At 39.0% G+C, this 25,932-nt stretch overlaps 1 protein-coding gene and 1 long non-coding RNA gene across 2 annotated transcripts in view; one reads left to right on the top strand and one right to left on the bottom strand.

Moving 5' to 3' along the window:
• Positions 1-15,193, bottom strand: part of LOC147648614 (uncharacterized) — a 28,751-nt gene extending 13,558 nt beyond the window's left edge. The window contains exon 1 of the long non-coding RNA XR_015280448.1: positions 1,186-15,193. This is a non-coding gene — a long non-coding RNA (uncharacterized LOC147648614). The remainder of the gene's footprint in view (positions 1-1,185) is intronic.
• Positions 1-25,932, top strand: part of RIT2 (Ras like without CAAX 2) — a 177,170-nt gene that overhangs the window by 134,957 nt on the left and 16,281 nt on the right. The gene's annotated exons all lie outside the window — the stretch shown is intronic.

The following is a 25,932-nucleotide window of genomic DNA, read 5'->3' as shown; positions in this document are numbered from 1 at the left end:
TGAAAGTCTATCAATGTAGTCAAACTGTTGAAAAAACATTGCTTTTTAAGTTCTGTAAATTGTTTTACAGTAGGAGAAAGGGAATCTGGTCCTGGAATATTTTATCCTGATTCTTTATTTGGCTTTGCAGATATTCTATATATTTTTTTGGGAATTAAGTGAAGCAAGGAGGTATTTCAAAGCAGTATCTATAGATGACTGAACATTTGGCCAAGAAACACATTGAAAGAAAAATATAGCAAAACTCAAAACTCAGGCATAATATTTTACAGGGCCTATAGTTTCAGTTCCAGAGATTTCAATCTAGCTCTTTCCGCAAGAACATTCAAAAAAAAAATGTAAACTGAGAAATTTGTTTTGATCCTTTAAGTCCAAAGATTTTTTTTTATTTATTTATTTTAATTTTTTTTTTAATTAGAAATATAAGTATTTCCAATACTTTCCCTGTTCCTGGAAAAAAATGTCCAGGAAAAAAAGAAAAACAGGATAAAAAGAGCCTGTGATTTAAGATTAAAAGAACAAAGAAAAAAAAGAAAAAACAAATTTTCAATTTTAATTTGGGCATAACATTTGATGGTAAAGGAAATACTGACTTTTAGATTTGTTGCAGGAGACTGATAAAGAGATTACCCATCATGACATTCACTTTTCAGTCTTCATTACATAAAGCAAGTAGAGTTTGTTTATTCCTTTCCCAGAGAACAAAAAGGTTCACTTAAGGAATAGGCTGGAAGTAAGTTTCAGACTAACCTATATCTCCACTACTCAGCGTAGAGAACTTGAGCTGCTCAGTGTGTATGCAGGATGGATAAAGCAATTTAATATTGTTGTAGATGACCAGCAAATTATAACCCCTTAAAGCTAGGAAGAAACAGGAAAGATGTTATGATTTAGATGTGTAATGATGCTTCCACGGGCTACTGCTGTCTAAATGCTACTCATACATCAACCCTTGCTCCTGGCTGTATGTGAAATCAAAACAAGAAGATACTAAATGCTGAATTCATGGGGAGAAATCCCAACCCCACTGAAATCAGTGAAAAGTGTCCCACTGTCTTAAATTGAACCCTTCTTTCACACCTGGCATTTGCACAGTGTGATGAGAAGTTCCTGTTCCAAATATTGAATGTGCTTAAACACAGACAGCCTGGTAAAACAAGAGTGTACCTGATTCAAAAAAATTACCTTGTTCACATAATCATGTGATGCTCTTCAGGCTTTTGGTTTTTTTTTTTCTTTTTCTTGCATAGTTTTCTTTCTTATTAAAAAAAAATAAAAAATATTAAGAACAGTGTTAGGATGAGGTCAGGCTTAGAAAGTAATTTAATATGAATATCATTATTGAAATCCCATTCCTTCAAATGATTTTTTTCAGATTAATAAATCTGATGAGATATAAAATTATATGATTTATACCTATGCATTAGTAGATCTGAAATGTCAGTTATTATCTCCCTGTTTAATACTTTGATTGTTATATAATTTTATGAAGCTTCTAGGATAGGTTCAAAAGGAAGAGAAAAGGAATTTTCTAGCTACTATTTCAATTTGATTGCCAGGCAAGAGGGTAACACTCAGAATTAAATTTTCTGTGATTAAGATAATCTGAAATAAGATATCATAGTGTTAATAATTGGTATTGTAAATAGTTTCATTGTTTAATGGAAATCCAGGAACCAGGTACTTCAGAAATAATTTACAGTACAGTAACTTTGTTTCAGCAATATTCTTAGTCATTGTGGTGCATACTCTGCTAATAAATAAACTGAAAACTGTGTATTGTCCTTAAAAGAGCACAAAGATATTAATCTTACAGCTTGTATATTAGATAAAAATCTTCTGTGGGTAAGAACAATATCTTGACTGGACTCTGAGCAGTGAGAAAAAAATCGTTGGCAACTTTTTTTTGTAAGTGATGAATTGCAGGGTTAGTAATTAATGAAGTTGTAGGCCTCTTTATACAGCATGAAAGTCAGGAACCTGTCTCTTACTCCTGGAGATCTTTTCACACTGAGAATAAGCAGACAAAAAGCTCTGCTGTGCTACTTAATTCATAATTTACAAAATTTGGCAACTGACTTTATTGGAGCCCCAAATTTATCCCATTCTTGACAAAATGCCTTATTTTAGATCTCATTTCCTTTGGTGGAAGTTTTCTCATTTAGTACCTGTCCTGCTTTTCACTAAAATATAGTGCATTGGGAATGCACACCTAGTGCAGAAAATGGATTAACTCCTGATAGGTTTCTCTGTGCAAATTTATTAGAAAAGCAAAATGTGATTCTGCAAACCATGACTGTTCTTCACTGAAAACTTATTTTGTCCCATACCGACACCACTGGGGTTTCCACATCCAGTTCTAGATTAATAATACAAAGGCTTTATCCAACAGTCCATAATGGCTTGGGACATTCCCTGAAAGGAAACACACCAAAATAGGACTTCTAAAAGTCTTCCCGCTACACACGCACACACACACACACACACACACAGACAAAGAAGTACAGTTACCTTTAAGTAAAGACTTTAATTTTAAAGAGAAAGCAAAACAAAAGGCATAACACAAGGGAATACCAAAATAAGCCTTAGGGCCTGTCTTTGGTAGAAAAGTGAAGCCATACAGCTATTGCAGTTAGCAAAATTGACTGTCGAGCTAGCAGGGACTCTCATTTAGCTGAGAAAGTAGCATCTGGCAACAACTGATATAAAAAGCCTAGCTCACACTTTACCTTGTGTCAGTTGCTTTTTTTGGGTAAGCACATGATATTAGCATGGTTAGGAAAACATAAATCTCAACATTGAATGCTATAAACCTCCCTCACTCCCTGTGAATTTCTGGAATAAAACTATGTAGAAGATTTTCTGTAGCTGTTAAGGCCGAGGACAATATCCAACTTTGCTCATAATTCAGGCCCCATTTCAAATCATTGAACCATCTGAGACAGAATCTGAGAGTTTGGGGTTCAGGTTCAACATCAGACATTCAGCTGGAAATGTTCTGCCCATGTACAGTTCATTTTACATCTTCCATAATAAAACTAGTCAAAAAATCTCTTCCATTCACCTCCTCTGCTCGTTTTATAGGTATGGATAGAGCTATTCCCATTCTTTTTAAATCACATGAATTTCATATTAATGTTCTGCTGGTCTGCAAAATCACTGGAGGAATTTTTATATTCTTGCACAGAACGCCATTACTCTCTCTGCAGCAGGCCTGGACTGACATATCTGAACCCCCAAGTATCAGAGCTGTGCCATTAATAATTGCTTGGATGGTCAAAACCATCCAGTGGCTGGTGAATGGAATTAAATTCAGTTGGTGACCGGTTACTGTGATGTCACCCAAGGCTCAGTATTGGAGAAGGCCCTGTTTGATATCTGTGTTTATGATCTGGACAAGGGACTTGAGTGCACCCTCAGTCAGTTTGCACATGACACCAAACTGGGTGGGTCTGCTGGAGGGTAGGAAGGCTCTGCAGAGGGGCATGGACAGGCTGGATCCATGGGCTGAAGCCAGTGGTGTGAGGGGCTCCGAGGAGAAGAGCCAGGTCCTGCTCTTGGGTCATCCAACCCCTGCAGCTCCAGTCTGGGACAGAGGGGCTGGAAAGGGCCCCTTGGGAAAGGCCCTGGTGGTGCTGGTGCCAGTGGCTGGACAGGAGCCCAGGGGTGGCCAGGTGGGCAAGAGGCCAGTGGCCCCTGGGCTGTGCCAGCCAGGTGTGACACAGCCCCAGGGCAGGGCCCGTCCCCTGTGCCGGCGCTGCTGAGGCACCTCCAGTGCTGGGACAGCTCTGGGCCCCTCAGCACAGGAGAGACACCGAGGGGCTGGAGCGTGTCCAGGGCAGGGAACGGAGCTGGGGAAGGGGCTGGAGCCCCAGGAGCGGCTGAGGGAGCTGGGAAAGGGGCTCAGCCTGGAGAAAAGGAGGCTCAGGGGGCCCTTGTGGCTCTGCACAAGTCCCTGCCAGGAGGGGACAGCCGGGGGGGTCGGGCTGTGCTGCCAGGGAACAGGGACAGGAGGCAGAGCAGAGGGATGAGGAGGGAGGGCCTAAAGTCAAGTCAAAGGAGATTTAGATTGGATCTTAGGGAACATTTCTCCACTGCAAGAACTGGCAGCCATTGGAAGAGGCTGTCCAGAGCAGTTATGGAGTCACCATCCCTGGGGAGATTTGAAATGTGTAGATGTGATACTTAGGAACAGGTGTTGGTAGTGTACCTGGCAGTGATGAACTCAATGATCTTAGAGGTCTTTTTCAATCAAAAGGAATGAATTATTATATTTCATATAATGTATTTTCATACAGAACTAAATGTCTATTTAGTTTGTCTTTTTTTGTCTTACTTCAACACAGTCTACCAAAAATATTTTAATTATCTTTTGAATGTTTAATGTAACAATGAACGCCATATCTGAAAGAATTATTTGGACCTGAACAAAAAAAAACAAACAAAAAAAAAAAAAAAAAGAAATGAAATCCCTCTAAAACTACATCTCTTCATTCTCATATATAACTGTGTTCCAGGTTTTAATAATTTTTGGTTTCCTAGAATAGGATCATTACTAGCACATCTGGAAAATTTACAGGACAACTGGTTTCACCTAGGTTTTCAATGCAGCAAGAGTTGTGTCATTTGGAAAAAAGTATGTATACTTCTCATCTGAGATTTAAAAATCACTCCTAGGAAAATCAGGAGTCATATTAAATGGGTACTGATATTGCAATTGGACAACAGGCTCCTGTTAATCTTCTCTAAAAAGCAGATGAAACATAATTCCTCACATAAAGCTAATTCTGTGGTTTCCTGATTCCTGTGGGCTGTACTAGCAGATGGTATCAGCAGCATTCCTTCAGCTTTGGCTAAGACTCAGCTTTTCATTTCAATTTGTCTCTTTTTAATTTCAACCATGGGCACTATATACAGTAGCTGCTTGAGTTAGTCAAATAATTATTGAAAAACACCATTTGTGGTGAGATTTAACATCTACCTACTGAACAAGAACTTGCAGATAACATTTTTTTTTTATTTCTTGGCAGCCAGATTTAGAGTCCAAATGACCTTTTCTCATAAGACACTGAAGGCAAATCCATGGATAGGTCTTGGAGTGTCACAGAACATTCTAACTTTTTAACATTTGTGTCTCTTTTGCTGTATTACTTCAATTTCCTTTCCACATTAGTTATGGGTTCAGCTGGCAGTACAAAGAACCTCAGATTCTCAGCAGAGCCTGAGACTGAGATAAAACAGTTTTGAGCTGGTGCTACATCTCCTCATTGGTAGACATGGTTCTCCAAAAGGTAGAAGTCTCCATCCAAGAGCCATGCCATGTATGGTTAACAAAATTTTAGATGGTAAAATAGTACTACTAATTCTGCTAAGAAAGTTTTAGTGATCTGGATAATGAGGCTGAATAGGCAGATAGATGGGCAGAATTAAGATGTCATAGACAATATGATATATAATTATATACGAAAGTGGACATAAGAGAAATAAGCATTTAATTAGTGGTAATTTTTGACATAAGAATGTGTACTGTAAAATTCTCCGTATATTCCTATAATCAAACATAATTGATGGTCAGAGACCAGTGGAAAAAGGGAATATAACCTCAGTGTAATATCTAAATATGACCTATAGCTTAAGGATAAAACTTTGTATCTTTTAATTAATTTTATTGACCTCATGTTGAGATCTTTAAGCTTATTCTGAATTAATTGCATCCACTCAATTTTGATTTTTACTGATAAGATTATAATCTGTGATACTTATTTTTAAAATCATTTTTACCCACAAATAATGACTGTTAACAAGTAAAAATGTCTCTTATTTAAATAGCAGAGCCATACCTTTTTTTCCTTCCAGAGGAAAAAAAAGTTCATTTAAAATTAAAAAGAAAATTCAAATTTTTCTTACTACTTTTTTATCAGGACCAAAACAGTTTATTAGTAAAATTCTGCCTGTAGTTTATTAAACTAATGCCACACAAAAGTCACCATGAGATTATGAAGAATATTTTATTACTTCAGTCATTTTAAATGTCATTAAAGTGCCCAATGAGATTAAAATAACAGTATTTTCCTTCCTGATATAACAACATGAATTTAGTTATATACAATTGTCTTCGTACAATTTTCCTAGGGTACCCTTTCGTACCTTTTATACAGTAGAAGTTTTGGCTTGGGGAAAAAAAAATCCTTTCTTTTACTAATTTTAAAGATCTTTGAAATGTAACTCTGCCCTTGATGACATTCATCAAATATTTACCAAATGTGTCCTTCCACATCATCTTAGTATGTAACTGATGAAACATTTAAAAGCTGTCAACAGTGGTATATTTATAAGTTTGACTGCAAAATCATTACATTGCCTATAAATGTTGCCATGATGCAATAAACCTGTGAAGGAAAAAAAAAAGGAGAGAATATCCCTGTGGTGTTTTCTGGACAGGTGTTGTGGATTTTTGAGTTAAAAATTTGATTTCACATATGCCAGGTGTCCTCTTCACCCGTTGAAGTGTTGGGGTGGTGCTGGGCAATACTGGATAGGAGAGTTGTTGGTACTGTGTGATTACTGACACCTTTTAGTATTTTAATGATGAAAGGAAGAAAAAATTGTGGCCTTTAATTAATTAAGTGCAATTAATTTATAAATATACAGAAAAAATATTGCAATACTTTACATCACTTCACTATTAAGGAATATAAGGAGAATGCCTTAATATTTATCAGTCTTTATGTGCAGAACTGTATTTGTTAAATATGAGCCTGTTAAGGGGACAAGGACAGAGGGAGGATTAAATCAGCAGGAGGACAGGTGATATACAGTCACCAGGTGTGACAATGGATGATCACTTAAAGCAGGCAGATAGATAAGGGTAAAAGGAGTTAATAAGTGAGAGGATTAAACCAAGAAAAATAAAGATTAAACAGGACAAATAAAGTTCCTAGCACCAAACTCTATTAATGTATGAAATTATCTGCTGTAGGAAATGATAGACATCCTATTTTTTGACTCACTGCACACTAGATGGGATAAGGTGTTCATAAACAGACAATAGTAGGGAAAGAAAAAGCTCTATTCTTAAAAGCAAAATGGCAACAAAATGCCCTTAACAAGGCTTTCCAATTTTGCAATTTCCTTGGGACTACTTTCCTGACTTAGTGGCAGATACTGCAGAGCAGTCTGTCTGTCTGAGATTTTTAATAGGTTGTTTTAATAAGCCTTTCTTGTGATTTGTGTTTCTGATACGAACACCAATTACCCAGCCAAGTAATGAGACTCTAATGAACATGTCTTTCCTAGATTACTTTAGAAGTTCATCACAGAAGCTAATAGCGTTGTAAAACTAAAATATTTTCTTTTTTTCCCTGTCAAGACACATCTGATTGTTCTTCTAAGTGCCTTTATATAAAAACAATAGAGAGAAAATATATATATATAGGTCTGTGCATGTGTGTGCGACCATCAAATGCATGTTGTTTTTATCTACAGTACGATACAGAACAAGGAAAATAAATTTATTTTTGCATGTTCTGATCTACAGGTGTACATCAATGTACTTATTTTCACTGCAGGTTTCATGTGAAAGTGTCTTTCATGTGAAAGTTTCCCCTGTGTGCAGAAGGAATATTTCTAATATTTTGGATGTGTTAGTTATTTAGTATTTATAAGAAAATAAATAAAAAATTTAAAAATTAGAGGGTCTGAAAAAGGCTTTGAACTGCAGTTCAAAGCAGTGCCATAAAGGATGGCACTGTACAATGAAAAAGGGAAAATTAGGGTGGTGATTTAAATCTGCTTGAAGAGGCATGAGTAATCACCCTGATTCACTGAGCTAAATAATCAACATTTCTGTACAACCAAGGGTTGAAAATCATCTAAATTATAACTTGGAGATGTAACAGGTTAAAGGGGGATTTTTAAAGCATTTGTCTGGCAAGAAAAGGATAGTATTACAAATTCACTCCTTTAACTGATTTAGACAATTATTTTATGATGGGATTAAACCCATCCTAAAAGGGCTGATTTCTCCTCTCTTACTACACATAGAATCTTCTAAAACTAACTCTACTGTTTAGTTCCCCATTAAATGAACATTTGATCAGAAGAATCCCACCATGAACAATAGTTCCGGAATGATGTGACTCAAAAATATTCATGGCAATAAGTGTTAATGGAAGTTGTGAGACAAGTTTGTTTTAAAGGATAATTAATGTATGCAGCAACCTCATGACTTCAGATATTCAAGACTGACCTTGAGTTCTGCAACAAAATAACTCTGTGACTTATTTTACTGGAACAGGTTTAAAAGCAATTTCAATTTCTAGACATTTTGATAAGGTGATGTGTTTTGGTTTGTTTGCATTGCTTTGCCCAGGTGATTTTTTTTACTGATTTGTTTGTTTGTTTCTGGTAGATATTTGCTTCTCACAGTGTGTCCTTAAAGAAGGAGGAGAAGGCACAACAGAGAGTTTTATATCACTACTTGGAAGTAATTATTTCTAAATAATCATATCTAATGTTTTCCAGACAGGTTTTTTTTTATACTAAATTAATAGCAATGTAGTGAACTCCAGGTGGATGCTTTTCTAGTTCAGGAATTCAATTCCAGTTTCAGGCTTTAAAAGCTTTTAAGGTGTTGATTTTAAATGATTATTCTTTGAAAGCCAAAGAGGAAAAATAAATGTTAAAAGAGTAAGAAGCTTTATTTTCCTACATTTAGTGAACAGAAAGGCAAAAAAAAACAGGTACTGCTAATTTTTTTTCTTGACATTGCTAAAATAAAAATTGCTGATCATTTATATCAAGCAAGATGCAGTGAATAAAAAAATATTAGTTCAGTCGTGCCATTTTGACTAAGAAAGAATATGAAGAGTAACAGCAAAAACATTTTATCCCAGAGAGAGACCTGGAATGCAGATTCCTAGCCCAAGGACTTCAGAACATTTCCTCCTGGAACTCAGTTTCTTTCCTGCAGGTTAGAAATCACACTCCTTGAATTCAAAGTGTGTAATTGCTGAGATAAACAATTCAGGAGCAAACCTTGCCTTGCAAATTGATGGCTGCAGATTTCTGGTGTACAGTGACAAATGATGACTCTGCTTGGGTTGTGTTGCAAGCAGAGAAACAGAGGATGGGCTACATGCATCAAACACTTAAATTACACTGAATTATGTGATTGGTCACAGTCAATAGTAAGTGGAAAATATCAGAAAACAGAACCAGTGGTTCCAAAGGGTAGGAAAACTGGCACAGTATAAGAGACAGAAGGGCTATAAGGCTTGGGAGGTTTCTGCAGGGATAAAGGTTTGGAGCATTCACAGAGGAACAAAATATCCAGAGGGATAGAACATAGAAGGTGAAAGGAGTCAAAACTACTAATTTTAATGAGAAGTTATTCAGTCTTCATCAAAAGGATGATCATTGGATCATTGGATCATTGGATCATTGGAATGGCATAAACCCAAGTAGGTTTATGGATCTTAGACACCTGGTGCCAGAAAAACCTTCTAAATCCTTCAATAAAAGCACATATTTAGATTTGAAATTTACTCTTGGAAGCAGGTAACTTACATCAGTACCTTCCATCACCATTCATGAGTGTACAGCCTTAAGCACCAGACTCAGTGGCAGGCTGAGCACTGACAACAGAAAATTTAAACTCCTAGGTGCACAGAAAATATAAAGGAAATAATAAGAAAAAATATAGTTTTAACAGCTAAACATTCATGTATTTGGACACTGACCAAGACACATTTCAATATTTTTTCTTTTTTTTTATTTTATGAGAGGACCATATTTTCTTTTGCTTAATTTGACAACTGAATACACTATACACAGTGTTCTAAAAATAGTTTATAACTCTTTATTTTGTTATTTTTTTATTTATATCTAGCTAATATGGTAGCTAGCAGGTACTTCATAAGTATTTAAGAAAACATTAAAAATATATTTTAATCTATTCTTGTAATATCCTGACAATTTTGTATTGCTTTATTGAAACAAATGACAAGAAAAGTGTCATTGCTAGAGAATAAGACTAATGTATATCCCTCATTTATGAAAAATAAAGGGTGAAGACAATTTTATAGAGTGAACTCAAAAGTCATACATAAGAGAAAAAAGGTTTCAGAATTGATTGAGATAAAGAGTGTCATTACTCACAGAATGCACAGAGGAAAGTGGATTACCTGAGGAAAGCAATAACAAATATATTCTTATTGAATAAACTTTTTTTGCTCATCTCAGTATTTTCTCTGTCAGTGATAACAATGAAAAGAACAGGAAAGCTTATGTAATAGACCTTTGGAAATGTCAGTGCCTTGTGTACAGTTACTTCAGTGTTTTCTTCATCTCACTTTCTGACTCCTCCGGACATCACTTTGTGTAAATTCTCAAGGGAAGGGACTTTGGTTTGTATTTACCCTGGCCAGCACTGGGTGGAAAACTCAGCCAAATTGTGCAGCTGAACATTGCTGTCAAATCTTCCTTGGTAATCATAGCCATGAGAAATCTATGAAACAAACACATTTTAATTTCAGAGACATCTTTTGATATGTTCTTATCCTATTCGGATTGAGGTCCCTAGGATTTTCTCTGGGATTTTGAGTGTTGCTGAAAAGCAGATTATCTTCTATACCTTGTGCATTTGTGTGGCTGCCATGTTTAAATCACTGTTTGTATCTGAGCCACGGCTTTGTTTTATACAAGCAAATTAAACCGGATCTGCCAGAGCCATACATCCCTGTAATCCCTGTAGAAATGAACCAAGATGCATAACACTTGCTAGTGCAGTAAATTAACAAGATTAATGGGAGATTTCCTCTTACCTTGTGAACCCAAAAATCCATCTCTTTGTTCACACTAGATTAGTTTTACTCACCGCAAGTGGCCCATTCCTAATTTTACATTCTTCAAAGATTATGAATAATTCCAGACTGTAAATTTCCAGTACAGCACTTCATCAGGATGCTCTCTGGGATTTTTATTTCAAATCTACCTTGAGACTTGAAAAGTCATTTTCATCAAATGTATACTGGTCTCTGGTTCTGCACATATTTATCCTGTGTCTTCATATTCATGACATATTTACTTTGCAAAAACATCTCCATATAAATAAAACACGAAATATAGGAATCATCATAGCACAGGAGGTTTAAATATTGTTGCTGCTGTGGAAAAATAATTTGGCTTTTCTGTGCCCAGATACAACTGGGCCACATTGTTTTCAGCTGGAATAACAAACAAAATATGAAGCTTTTTCTTTGGCAAGTTATCCTTGAAATGACCTACTACTTCAGGTATATGGATGTGCTGGTTTTGCATTAATTGATATTTAGGGAGGAGGGAAGAAGCCCCCGCAGAAATATTTTTCTGAGTGAAGCTGCTAAGAGCTTCCTCTGTGCCAGGCAGAAACAACCTGTTAAACCATTTAGAAGGTAGGTCTGCCTTTGTGAAATTTGTATTTTGAAGACAGACAGGCCTGGACAATCTCTCTCTTGCTTCCAGCCCTGAGGATGTAACCGGGTCGGGCTGGCCCCGCTCTGCTGCGGCCCGCGGGGCCTGGTGGGGCCTGGCCAGACCCTGGCGGTGGCCGGGCAGGAAATGGGAGGCTGCAGACCCCAGCCAAGACTGGGCCAGGCTGAAGCTACAACATCTTGCCAACCCCTAATCCCTGTCCACACTGAGCTGGGGTCTGTCGGGCCCCAGGAGCAGCTGCAGACCAGCCCCACTTGGCTGTAGCCCACATGGCCCCAGCGGCCACCAGGCAGAGGGAGGGGAAGCTGTCAGCCTGCAGCTGAAATTGAAGGAAGCAGTTTGAAGGAAGCAGGGGCCGGAGACCAGCCATGTTGCCAAAGTGGGCACCACCATTCTGGCCAGGTCCCTTGAGATCTTGGCACAGACCCAGAGCGATCCCAAAGAACTTTCATCATAAGCAGGTTCGGCCTCAGCCCAGTGGAAATCAGATGGCTACCTGCAGGCCTGGGCGAGAACTCTCTGACTACACAGATGAAACTTGCAAAACAATGATCCTTTCTCAAGTGAGAGAAAAGGACAGAGTGAAGACATGTAGAGAAACCACATGAGATCACCAGGGAAAGAAGGAATCAAGTCCCAAATGGAAGGAGAATGAGGTCTTGGGCTACAATTATTTTGGTAAGGCCATGGAGATGGACTGTTATACACTAGAATATCCCCTTTAATTCATGAAAAAGGTATGGGGGTGTTAAAACTGTAGACACAAGCAGAGGCATCCATAATGAAGCAAAGCAGTTGTTGAAGTAGCTGTGATCCCATGGAAAACTTGAACAGAGAGAGATGAGAGTGATGAAGACCCTTTGCCCCCAGGGAAAGAAGAGGAAGTCCTCTGTTCCCAGAGATGAAGATGATCTCAGAGAAAAATGAAGACAGCTTTTGCTTTTGTACAGATCATCTTTAAAATGAGTTGACAAGGCCCATTAACTCATGTGTTGGAAGGCTGTGAAAATGGGAGGAACTTCATGATTGCAGATTTTCTGGTCGGCTGCTATTCGTGGGAATTAAAAAGCCAGAAGAGAATTGTTCCTTGTAGAGAAGTCTCCATGGCATGGTGAGAGAAACTCCTCTTCCTACAAGAACTGATAGAAGACTGTTGTAGAGGTGGTAACATTGAAAATCCAAAGTCCTGTCTCTACATTGTCAGTGGGAAAGGAAAGTTGTGGGGAGGGGAGAAGTGTTCTGAAAGTTTTATTTGGATTCTTATTATTCTTTTGGTTCTATTAATAAATTTTTATTTATAACTTTTAAAATTTTAAGCCTGCTTTGCCTTCCTCCTAATCATATCTCACAGCAAGAAATGAGTAAATAATTCTACTAGGTGGACTGGTGATTTTAGCCAACACTAAATCCACTACATTATTTGCTGCGTCAGCTGGGAAACTCAAATTGATTAACCAAAACCACTACAATGGAAACAAACAATATGGGAACATATTATAGAAAGTGTTTCTTTCTGAACAGGTGACTAATTTAATTAATTTTACTTATAGAGTCACAGTGTCACTACTTAGGGCTTGTAGGGACCTCTCAAGATCATCAAGACCAATGCCCATGTTCAAAGCAGAGTCAACTGCAGCAGGTTGCTCAGGGTTATGTCCAGTTTTGAGTACCTCCAGGGACAGAGAATATGCAACTTTTCTGGGCAATTTTTTTCCACAGCCCTCACAGTAAAGAGTCACAGAATCACAGAATCACTAAGGTTGAAAAAGACCTACAACGTCATCAAGTCCATTTCGTCCTGTCCTTAACTAGAATTTCTTCAGATTCAGATAAATAATGTGTTCAGGTGCAGTCTGATATATAAGGTATATGATGTATAAGAAATCTAATTTTTCAGTGGTCAGGTTTTTTGAGGTAGCAACTTTGGTAATCTTTTTCTTCCATCACTCCACATAACGCTGTAATTTCAGTTTGTTTTAGAACGGTATTGCAAAGGCGATAGGACAAGAAACCCATATTAATTTTTTATGTAGAACCCATGCAAAATCCTTACTGTAACATCCAAGTGAAAATTCAATCAAATTTAGGTTCTATATTTGCTTCTGGTAACAGCCATGTCAGAAAAAAACTTGAAAGTTAGCAACGGTTCCAATGCATGTGAAAACTATGAATGTGTGTGGCAGAGTATAAATATGAGCAGATCAATAGGAATCTAACTTCAAAGGACCAAGAAAGATGTATTTGTGCTATTTTATGTATGTAGAACAGCATCACAATAAAAGTTCATCCCAGAAGATCAGTGGAATAAATTTAAAACCTGTTTCATTTGGAAAAAGAATCTCCAGTAGAACTGCAAAGCACATTTCTAGTAAACTTCTAGTCTAATATATTCTGATACAGGTCAAGATTCTTGCATATATTATTTTAACTTTTTCCATTATTTAAATAGCCCCAGAAGTGTATTTGTGTTTCTTTTTTCACAAATATTACAAGATCTATTCCCTTTTTCCTAAGGCTGGATGTTGGATGAAGCATATCAAGTGCTAATTAGAAAAGAAAAGGGAAGACTGGAACTATAAAAACAAAGTCATATGCTTGGTTTTCAGTTTGAATTTCTGAGTAGACATAAGGACATTAAAAATATTTGTCAAATAAAATGCACCAAAGAAATCTTTTAAAAAAATGAAATTTATTTTCTCCTTTTCTTATTTTCTTATCTTTTTTCTTTTCTTCCTTTTTTTTCTTTTTTCCCTTTTTTCTTTTTTTCTTTCTTTAATTTTTTTCTTCTTTTTCCATTTTGCCCTTATCTTCCCTTCATTTCCCTTCCCTTCTGTGTTCTTCATTTACTTAATTAGATATATTCTTGGAATGTGAGTAAAACACTCCATTTTCAGATACAATAATCTGAGAAATGGAAAGCCACTTATGTGCACCTAGATGAAGAAATTTGAATTGATACTTTATGATACAACATTATGAAAGTTGTAATTTTCATAAGCGTTAAGATCTAAATAGAGATGAGCTAAAACTTAGGTTAGATAAGGTCTTAGATATTTAAAACATTATATGCAATTAAGAATGAAGTCACTGTGGCTTACACACCTGTACAAGGGTAGCCTGAGTCTTTAAAAGAGCAATTCAGATGTAAGGTGAACTGACTGTTCTGTTATTACCTAAACAGGCATCCAGAACTGACTGCGTCATTAAATCACCTACGTCATGAAAGTTCACGTGATCAAAACACATCCTTGCATTCTGCATGTATTCTGGATCAAGGTTATTCTCAATATAGGGATCCTAGCTGAAATTTAATCTAAGTATTCTACATCTCAGAAGTTCTCTGTGGGTCAGTTCATGGTCATCTCTAAAGCACAAAAACAACTGTGCATGCATGAAGCAGAAATATGGAAGTTAAAGTAAAAAATGTTAAATGATATCTTCTGAAAGACAAAGGAAAATGAAATAATGAAGCATATTAAAATTTAAATACTTAAATACCAGGGTAAGGATCCAGAAATTGTAATTGTTTTTTTCTTCATCATCTAAGTCTTTTTTTATTCAATATATTAAATTATAGATAGTGAAACCTTCATGAACTCTTATTTTCTTATGAAGACATAACTACATTTTGGCTGAGGGTTTTTTTCCCCTTTCTGCTGTACTGCAATCTTGAAGACAATAGATAATATTTCTTTAGTTCTCTGTTACATGCAAAAAAAAAATAAAATATATATCAGTATTATAACATTGCGCCCCAAAGTGGTCCCAAGTCCGTAAAAAGATTCTAATATTTTTGTGGTTTCAGGTCTTAGAGCTTTTTGTAAGGATAAATTGTCAGGATCATCTTGTGCTTTGGCAAACTTGCATCATCTTCAGTATGGTTTGAAAATTACCACTAAATAAGGTAGAGGAAGCTAATTCTTTTGTTCTGCTCAGATACTGTGGAAGCATTCAACAAATACAAATCACCACCTCCAACATTTCAGCAAGCCCCAAATTGCTTTCTGTTTAGCTACTTCTTCATTACCTTACTTTTCAGCTTCCTTTTCTGTCCTTTCCTCCCTCCTCCTGAAAGAGTGTGTGCATATGTAAGCATGTTAGAGAAATGACATGATTGCATATTTGTAACAAAGGTGTTGTAAGAGTTCTTAGAGTCAGTTTAGTACTAAGGTATAGTCAAATGACCTGTTTAACACTACTAATGCCTGAATGTTGTCCAGATAATCCAAATCAGAGCCTAAATGTGAACCTTTATTGACATTCTTAATGTTTCATTTGTTTAATAATTTTAGTCATTTGAATATGAATATAAAAAATGAGTTTTTCATTATTTAGGTAAAAAGAAAATCTTGTATAATTTTATTAGGCATCAGAATAAGGCTCTCACTTTTGCTTCCTGTATTTCTTCAAGACAAAAATAGAGGTGGACACATTCAAATCCCAGTAAACTTGTGTGAAGCAACTTTTTTTTTTGTTCTGATAAAGAGGAAAAGCCCTTCCCAAGCACTGTGCAGACTCTAAGGGTTTTGTGAGTGCAAATGCACTGAGAGAAGAGAGTTTCATAGGTGCACAGCACAGAGGTGCACAACAGGATCTGATGTGGCTTTTGCCTATTGAAGCCTTCAAAAATTTTTACACTACACAGCCACCTCCTAACTTATCTCTGCATAACTTTTCTTGGCTACCTAACACGAGCAGGTATATTAAACAGCATGATTTTAACATCATGTTTGGCATTAGACTCATGCAGTGGCTGTGTCCAGGTCTGGGCTCATCAGGACAAGAGAGACAGGGAGCTCCTGGAGCAGGTCCAGAGGGCTACAAAGATGAGGAAGAGCCTGGAGCATCTCCCTGATGAGGAAAGGCTGAGGGAGCTGGGGCTGTGCAGCCTCCAGAGGAGCCCCAGCTGAGAGGGGACCCCATCCCTGTCTGTCCCTGTGTGCAGGGAGGGGCAGAGCAGGGCCCAGGCTCTGCTCTGGGGGCCCAGCAATGGCACCAGAGCCACAGGCAGGGACTGAGCCCAGGAAGTTCCACCTGGACATGAGGCAGAACTTCTGTGCTGGGCAGTGACTGAGCCCTGAACAGATTGTCCAGAGAGGTGGAGTCTCCATCACTGGGGATATTCCAGAGCCCTCTGGACACAATCCTGTGCCCTGTGCTCTGGGATGGCCCTGCTGGAGAAGGAAGGTGAGATCAGATGACCCTGCTGCAGCTCCTTCCAACCCAGATCATTCTGTGTTTCTGTGAGTTTGAACTCGAGCTTTAAGCTGATATTTGTCCATCCACATAATTTCATCCCCAGTAGGCAAAGGACCTTCTGAATCATGGTATTGCTGCAGCATATGTCTTCCTAGGAGGAATCATCAAGGTGCCATATTTTCACAACATATCATTTGTAAATTGCTTGACAGTTATTTCTCCCATTATTATTTATCATGTTTCACTCCTCATAAACTGGAAAAAAAAGGTTTATTTTCTGGTTAACAGGGTCTAAGAAGAAGATGTCTCTTGATAAATGACAGGATATGAATCAGGGTATATTGCACATTGTGAAACATTTTTCGGTAGTAAAAGTGCAACAAATAATAATTCTATCAGCTTTATTGGATATTGGTTGTTCAGTCTCATATGTTAAATGGATCTGGTGCAGCAACTATCAGATCTAGTATAGCTATAAAGTGCACATTCCTAATCTTTCAGCACCTGTTTTTATAGTGAAGGTAGGGATAAGAAAAAAAAACAACTTTATAAGAAGGCTGTATTGGGCAGGGGAAACAGCTGATAGTGCCTACCAGGAGTGAGGAAAAATGCCAGAGACTTAAAGTAAGGATGTCCTACATAATTTCAGATATCAGGCACAAAAACTTCCCTGGCTGAAATAAAGTCTGGTCATTTCCACAGTTAATTTCACAAAAGTGACTGCCTCTCCTTTTAACTGAATAAACGAACAATAATAACAACAGTGATAGCAATTATAATAAATTAAAGCAACCATACTAGTATAACATCTCCTGATTAGAAGATATTCTCAAGAACTTCTCAGAGACCTTGCCTGGCTTGATGAGCGAGTCTGCACATTACCACAAGCCATCCCAAGTGTCTGCATCTCTCCTCTGTCCCCTCTCCTCCAAAATAGTCCTATAAGCAGCAAATAAAGTAACAAATTACAGTAAATCCACCCAAACTCCTGCCACAACAATCCAAGGCATTCCATGGCACACAGAAACAATGATGCATGGGAATAACAACTTCTCAGTACGATGTACATGTGAGATTTGAAGGAGTGCAAGGCTACAGGCTACTTCATTGAGATATTCCAGATAAAAGGACCTTTCTTTGGGGTACAGGGCAAGTTTAGCTATATAAATTTAGCATTAGAGAATAGCGTCTGATTGCTTTATTTATTGAGATAGATTTAAATGGGGTAAGTAATTTCTCAAGCAGAAAACTATCTGACAGAGAGTCTGCATAAGACAGTAAATGGTCAACAGGTTGTTCCCTGCCTCAGGGGCTGCCTGATGTAGTCATGGATTGTAACTTTTGTGGCCACACATTAACAATAAAATGTTGCCATTCTTGTGATTTGAAAGGTTTTGGTAACGGGGGTACTGCCTAGTACAAGCAATTTCATGAAGTCCTCTGGACCAGCCCACCAAGCAGCAGAGTGTGTTGACAGATATTTTACAACACAGTTATCACTTTGTTTTCTGAGGAAAAATGAATTAATTTTTTACCTGAAGGCTGTTTTCCCACACCTCAGTATTTTGGAAGAATTTGGGCAGGAGACTAAAGGAAGAAAACCTCCAGGATACACATCAGGATGTGTATATAGCACATTAGGTAGAAAAATTAATAAAAAACCTCAGCTTACGAATTATGTTGTAATGCAGCCAGCATGTTTATGGTCCTCTTCTAGTATCAGCTGGCTGTTACAGCAGAGAAGATACTGGCCTTGGTGAAAAAGGAGGTTAAATCACCACTTCTCCTTCTGTGCTTTCCTCATTCCTGCTCCAGGGAAATGCAGGGAATATAGCGAAGACCAAAGGCAGCAGCTCAGAGACCAAAATCAGACACATGCATTAGAAAAACTCAAAGGGCCACATGAGATCTTAATCTCAGGCAATACTGTTTATAAAACAAAGTTGCAGATTAATTTAAAGAAATATGGAAGCAGGTGGGGTAGTCCACAAGGAGTCAGGAGCAGTATTTTTTTTAATTCTCTGCCCTCATATAGACATTTTTCTGTGAATTAAGTGGATTGGACCCTTTTCTCTCTTTATGTCTTTTTCTTGCTCATCTTTCTTTTTGTTGGCCTCTGCAGGCCAAGTTTTCCAATCTCTAGGCTGTGTCTTGTTGTGGATTATGAAATCCAGACTTACATTGGTACAGTCTCCAGACATGGCAGCAATAAGATCTACCCATTTTCATGTTGTGCTTTAGTTTGGAATTGAGTTATCCTTCAGTTTTCCAGTACTACTCTGGAAAAAGACTTTTTTTGACTTCTAGAATCTATCTTCTATCACACTGTATTGAACAAGAATGGGTAAAATTAAAAAAGTTCTTTTTTCATTTCATAAAACATATATCATCCCAGAGATAAGGCCTGCAGGACACATATTACCATGAGATACTTAAAAGAGTTCAGTCTGTTTGCCTTATTAAACAGAAGGTTGGGGGTGGCTTGCTTTCTGGGTTTAAATACCCCAGGGGAAATAGAGACATGGGCAAAATTTTTGCTACATCCAGCATTGAAACAAGCAGCAATGCTTGGAATCTGAATTAAATTGTAGCTGAAGCCCATTTGTACTTGAGAAGAGGCTCAGTCTTTTCTGCAGTGTTTGTCCACTGCAGCATGACACCCCAGAAACTTCAAATCTTCTTCCTTCCTTTCAAGGTGCTGAGATGAAACTGTAGAAATGAAAATGTAGAGCCTTTATGTTACTCTGAAGGAGGCCTGATTAGTTAATTGTACTTTAAAGCCTGAAAATATATATTATTATGTCTACATACAATGTGCATTTGAGACTCCATTAATGAGAAAAACACTGAAACATATTTTAAATTTGTTGGCACCTCTATTTCTTAATATTTGTGTAGAGGAACCCATTGTAAATAAATAGGTTCAATCTAAGGCTTAATGAGTCCAAAAGAGCAAAATGTCTCAGTGGAAAGAGCTACTTACTGGGATCATTATTGTTATTGCTGCAAGCACAGTCATAGAGGTCAAAATTTACTACATTTTTCTTTGTGGGAGAGAGTCTTTTGCTTTGAGGGAGATATCTGCAAGCTTTAGAAATCAGATCTACAGACTGTTAAGAGACTTACTCTGACAAGCTATATAAAATGGATAATTCTAATTTTTTTTTCATCAAGAAAGCAGCAGCTTACTTTCTATAAGCACAATTGTTTGTAAAACACCTTTTGATGACTGCTTTATCTGATAACCACAATTACTGGCAATGGGAAATGGAATGTAGCATGTTTATATGTAAGGACAACTAATCAGAGCCAGATATGATCTACATTGCATCTAAAATACTCTACTTCTCTTTTTTCGCTAGTGCTGCATGCCACCAAATATCTGAAAAGGGGGTGGGGAGGGCAACCAGCCCGTGAAAACACAAATTTGCTTAATGAATCACAAAGACTTTATAAAATAAAAAGATGGCAAAGATTAAACATATCCTGATAAAAATCTTAATATTGCTACCTTAATTTTATAACTTTTTTCAACAATATGCATGACACCACACAACTGAATAAATTTGACTGTCTTTTTTACCTTTGGCTGGTTGATTAGGTTTTCTGTGGGTGACTGATGACTGTCATTGATTTCAAAGTGACTCTGATGATGGTGTATGTGTGACATGTGTCTTGATTTTCAAAAACACCTCTCGATGGCCTCACTTTAAGTATTACAGGTCAATAACACAACTGTAGTGAGAGTAAAGTTTAGTCAATGATGAGTAAATGAGGGAAAAGAAATTCATGCACAATAGATTTTTAGATATTTTTTTCAGGGAATACTTAGAAACCATTTTCTATCTAGAATAGGCAGTTAAACCTGACCTTTGAAAATTAGGACCAGTCAGAAATTCACCAGTCTAACAATTTGAGATACTCAAAATAGTAACTTTTGAAAGTACTGGGCAAGATATGGGGGAAAAAAAAAAATTAAAAAAAATTAAAAGGAATAGAATACTCTGAAAATGTGTGTTAAATTTTGGTTCATAAATTGAGAAGGAATTAAAATTATATTCTCATAGAGCTGAAATCATACTGCATATATTTCAGGGAAACTGCATTTTTCAGGAGCCATGGTATTCTGAAGAATGGCTAGACTTGATAGTTATTTTAATAATCTATTACTTTCTAGCACAAAATAAATTATATTGCTACATTGGATAATGTGGTCAATCAGTAGGTTTATGAATCTCTGGGCACCACGGAACAACACTGTGTGGCAAGGACTGCCAAAGAGGTTTCACTGCTTGGGTGATGGCTTTTAAATTTACCTTTCAAAAGGTGTGACTATATTTAGGCATCACAGAAGCACTGAAACTCACTGAACCAGCCTGGGCACACTCCAGCACAGGTTGTAGAAATACTGTGAAAACATCCTGACATAGAGCCTTGTACATTCCAGCCCTGACCTCATTATAATTCCTACATTCCCTCCAACAAAAGCCATCCAGCTTTGCCAAATTCTGCCAGCACAAGGTGGCTTCATTGTAGTGACTCAGATGAAATGCCAAGTTTATTCCTTTGGGTGACCCAGGCAAAATGAGAATTAAAGGAGAAGAAAAAACTCCAATACCACACTTAGTAAATGGAAGGGGAGATAGGACATCCACTCCAAGGGATAAATATAAAGATGGGGATTCCATTAACTCTGCAGGTGAACAGGTATGACATTGTACTCTGCTTTACTGTGGTGGTCACCACTGCAGCTGGAATCCTCAATTTAATATAGCTAATTAATTTTATATATTTCTTTTAAGTATCACTATATAGATCAAAAGTTATTTTATTTCCTTCTATCTAATGCTTATTAGCCAAATATGCTTTGGATACTTAGAATTAGGTTTGACAGGTATTATAAGAATAGTCTTATACACAGTCTAATATATATTAATAGTCTGTCTCATACAACAGGTTGATATAAATCTTAATTTGATATCTACAGAGTGCTCTAAACTTGAAAGGAAGTGTGCTGTCCTCATATTTTATGTGGTGTATAGAAATGTTCTAGAACAACAACAAAAAAAAACCTAGGAATTTGCTCACAACACTTTATCTCTTCAAGAACAGTCTGCACATTCTTAAATATACCTTAAAAAAAAAAAAACAACCCAGCACTTTGTTTAAGAAAACAAACACACATATTATTTATCTGTCTTATGTCTTAGCGAAAACAAAATATAGCCAAATACTGGCCCAAATATGGCTGATAGTGTGTCAAAACATGCAAAAATAATATATTTAAATAACTTATAATTATTGGTTTTATCTGTTGGTTTGTTCAGCCCTTTTTTAATTCATTGATTGTATAATGGAATTCAATGTAGTCTCCTGAGAATGACATTACAACTGGGTTGCCAGAGGCAAACAAACATGGTACAGATGCTTAAGGGAGATTTAAAAAAAAAAAAAAAAAAAAAAAAGAAAGCTAATACTTTACTGATGTTAAAAAAAAAATAAATTAAAAAGTAGAAGGATAGGAGCAGTATTCACGGATTTTTTTCTGTGTTAAAAGAGTTCTTCTCACAGATATTGGGCAGTCGCGCTTTTAAACACATAGATTTTATTTCTGTGGGTTTTATTGCTGGGGAATCTGACAGAGTTGTTTCTGACAGATTGCCCTGAGCATATATCTGATCTTTCCAACTGCTGCCTCTACGGTTCACTGAGAGGAGATCAGAAGACCTGGGGTTGGCAGGTGGCAATGCAAAGCACACAAACCTCAGGGTTGTCTTTCACAGCTTTTTCTTTTTTTTTTTTTTTATCCCCAATCCATTTCTTTTTTCCCTTCCCCCCACCTCGCCTTATCACTGACTTTCAACAATTTGGCCTCTCCAACTCCCCATCTGCTCCAACCCCATCTCCAAAATATGGCAAGCTTCTGCAGTTAATACACAGAGAAGCCTGAAGGCATTGGATTATTGGAATTAAAGCTGTGCTGCCGACCACTTTGGGTCATGAACCAGGCCCCACATAGTGCGGGGAGCCAAATGGAGGGCTATTCTCAGAGTGGGGTGTCTGGAGCGGCACAGCTTTATGGCTCCTTGCCATCGAGCATTTAGTCTCTGTCAGCTCAGTATTTTCACATGGAAAGCGATGCCATTAGACTATTTTCACTCAATGTAGCTGGGAAGTTATAATCACACATTAATAAAAATAGGGATAGCTATCCAGCATTTCATAAATCAGCCTTTTCTCCACTATGTTCTGCGCAACCATAACAGATGGGTTAGTTGAGATGGGCCAACAGAAACGGGTGATTTACTGGCAAAAAAATTATGACAGCTGGATTGCACACATATAAAACCACATACACTCTTAAATTTAAGTAACGTTTTAGGAAGAGAGGATTTGGTTCAGACCCCACTAGTTGGAACTGGATCTAGCCCTAAGAATATTAGGCATTACCTTTCAATTTGCTGATGTTTAACTTTTTCATTAATGACCTAGGCATAAAAATGCAGGAGGTTCTGACACAATTTGCTGATAACACAAAGTGGGAACATTTTCTACCTAGAAGAGACAGGATTATTGTAGAGGAAAAGCTGTGTGACCCAGAGGAGTGATAGAAGTGGAATTAAATGCAATTGTAAAAAGTGCAAGGCCATGTCCTTAAGGACTAATAGCAAGGCTGTTTACTATAGCACATCAGTTTGGAGGCAGGAGAGAAATCTTGGATATATCAGCCACATTCAGGGTGATTATAAACTGCAAACATCATGAAATTGTGCATAAAATAAATGCCACTTCAAGAGGTGTTAGGAATGATTTATTTATCAGGGACATGGAGGCATTGAAGGTATTATAAAATATACAAGTGAAAACTCAGTTAAGTATAGTTGCTTATGGACGATGATGGCAAGTTCGAATTGAAACAGATGTACAGCATGTGTATCATGCTGCTCCTATCAGAGAAAATTAGAGACAGTTTAATTTCTTTAGCCTAGGTAAATGAAAGCTGAAGTGCAATGAAATTACACACATATGCTGATAAGAAGCGAAGGAACATAAAGAATTGTGAAGAACCATTTAAAACAAAGGAGTCCTCCTCTCCTCTCCTCTCCTCTCCTCCCCTCCCCTCCCCTCCCCTCCCCTCCCCTCCCCTCCCCTCCCCTCCCCTCCCCTCCCCTCCCCTCCCCTCCCCTCCCCTCCCCTCCCCTCCCCTCCCCTCCCCTCCCCTCCCCTCCCCTCCCCTCCCCTCCCCTCCCCTCTCCTCCCCTCCCCTCCTCTCCTCTCCCCTCCTCTCCTCTCCTCTCCTCTCCTCTCCTCTCCTCTCCTCTCCTCTCCTCTCCTCTCCTCTCCTCTCCTCTCCTCTCCTCTCCTCTCCTCTCCTCTCCGAACCTCTCCGAACCTCTCCGAACCTCTCCGAACCTCTCCTCTCCGAACCTCTCCTCGCCGAACCTCTCCTCTCCTCTCCTCTCCTCTCCTCTCCTCTCCTCTCCTCTCCTCTCCTCTCCTCTCCTCTCCTCTCCTCTCCGAACCTCTCCGAACCTCTCCGAACCTCTCCGAACCTCTCCGAACCTCTCCGAACCTCTCCTCTCCGAACCTCTCCTCTCCTCTCCGAACCTCTCCGAACCTCTCCTCTCCTCTCCGAACCTCTCCTCTCCTCTCCGAACCTCTCCTCTCCTCTCCGAACCTCTCCGAACCTCTCCTCTCCTCTCCTCTCCTCTCCTCTCCTCTCCTCTCCCTCTCCTCTACCTCTCCTCTACCTCTCCTCTACCTCTCCTCTCCCTCTCCTCTCCCTCTCCTCTCCTCGAATCTCCTCGAATCTCCTCGAATCTCCTCTCCTCTCCTCTCCTCGAATCTCCTCGGATCTCCTCTCCTCTCCTCTCCTCTCCTCTCCTCTCCTCTCCTCTCCTCTCCTCTCCTCTCCTCTCCTCTCCTCTCCTCTCCTCTCCTCTCCTCTCCTCTCCTCTCCTCTCCTCTCCTCTCCTCTCCTCTCCTCTCCTCTCCTCTCCTCTCCTCTCCTCTCCTCGAATCTCCTCTCCTCTCCTCGAATCTCCTCTCCTCTCCTCGAATCTCCTCTCCTCTCCTCTCCTCTCCTCTCCTCTCCTCTCCTCTCCTCTCCTCTCCTCTCCTCTCCTCTCCTCTCCTCGAATCTCCTCTCCTCTCCTCTCCTCTCCTCTCCTCTCCTCTCCTCTCCTCTCCTCTCCTCTCCTCTCCTCTCCTCTCCTCTCCTCTCCTCTCCTCTCCTCTCCTCTCCTCTCCTCTCCTCTCCTCTCCTCTCCTCTCCTCTCCTCTCCTCTCCTCTCCTCTCCTCTCCTCTCCTCTCCTCTCCTCTCCTCTCCTCTCCTCTCCTCTCCTCTCCTCTCCTCTCCTCTCCTCTCCTCTCCTCTCCTCTCCTCTCCTCTCCTCTCCTCTCCTCTCCTCTCCTCTCCTCGAATCTCCTCGAATCTCCTCGAATCTCCTCTCCTCGAATCTCCTCGAATCTCCTCGAATCTCCTCTCCTCTCCTCGAATCTCCTCGAATCTCCTCGAATCTCCTCGAATCTCCTCGAATCTCCTCTCCTCGAATCTCCTCGAATCTCCTCTCCTCTCCTCTCCTCTCCTCTCCTCTCCTCTCCTCTCCTCTCCTCTCCTCTCCTCTCCTCTCCTCTCCTCTCCTCTCCTCTCCTCTCCTCTCCTCTCCTCTCCTCTCCTCTCCTCTCCTCTCCTCTCCTCTCCTCTCCTCTCCTCTCCTCTCCTCTCCTCTCCTCTCCTCTCCTCTCCTCTCCTCTCCTCTCCTCTCCTCTCCTCTCCTCTCCTCTCCTCTCCTCTCCTCTCCTCTCCTCTCCTCTCCTCTCCTCGAATCTCCTCGAATCTCCTCTCCTCTCCTCGAATCTCCTCGAATCTCCTCTCCTCTCCTCGAATCTCCTCTCCTCTCCTCGAATCTCCTCTCCTCGAATCTCCTCTCCTCCCCTCCCCTCCCCTCCCCTCCCCTCCCCTCCCCTCCCCTCCCCTCCCCTCCCCTCCCCTCCCCTCCTCTCCCCTCCCCTCCTCTCCTCTCCTCGAGTCTCCTCTCCTCGAGTCTCCTCTCCCCTCCCCTCTCTTCGAGTCTCCTCTCCTTACAAGGATATTCTCCCATTATCCGATCTCCCATTATCAATGCATTTAACCTGCTGAATACCAGCCCAGAAAATCTTTTTTGGGTTGCATCTGAGACATCTAAAAGGATCCTTACCCATGACAAGAAAACTCATACAACTGATGGGCACAATTAAACATTTGTATTTTCTGTGAG

This window comes from Cyanistes caeruleus, chromosome Z (genome assembly GCF_971803275.1).
Source record: "Cyanistes caeruleus chromosome Z, bCyaCae1.hap1.1, whole genome shotgun sequence".
NCBI lineage: Eukaryota > Metazoa > Chordata > Aves > Passeriformes > Paridae > Cyanistes > Cyanistes caeruleus.
This window is presented reverse-complemented; position numbering and strand designations above follow the sequence as displayed.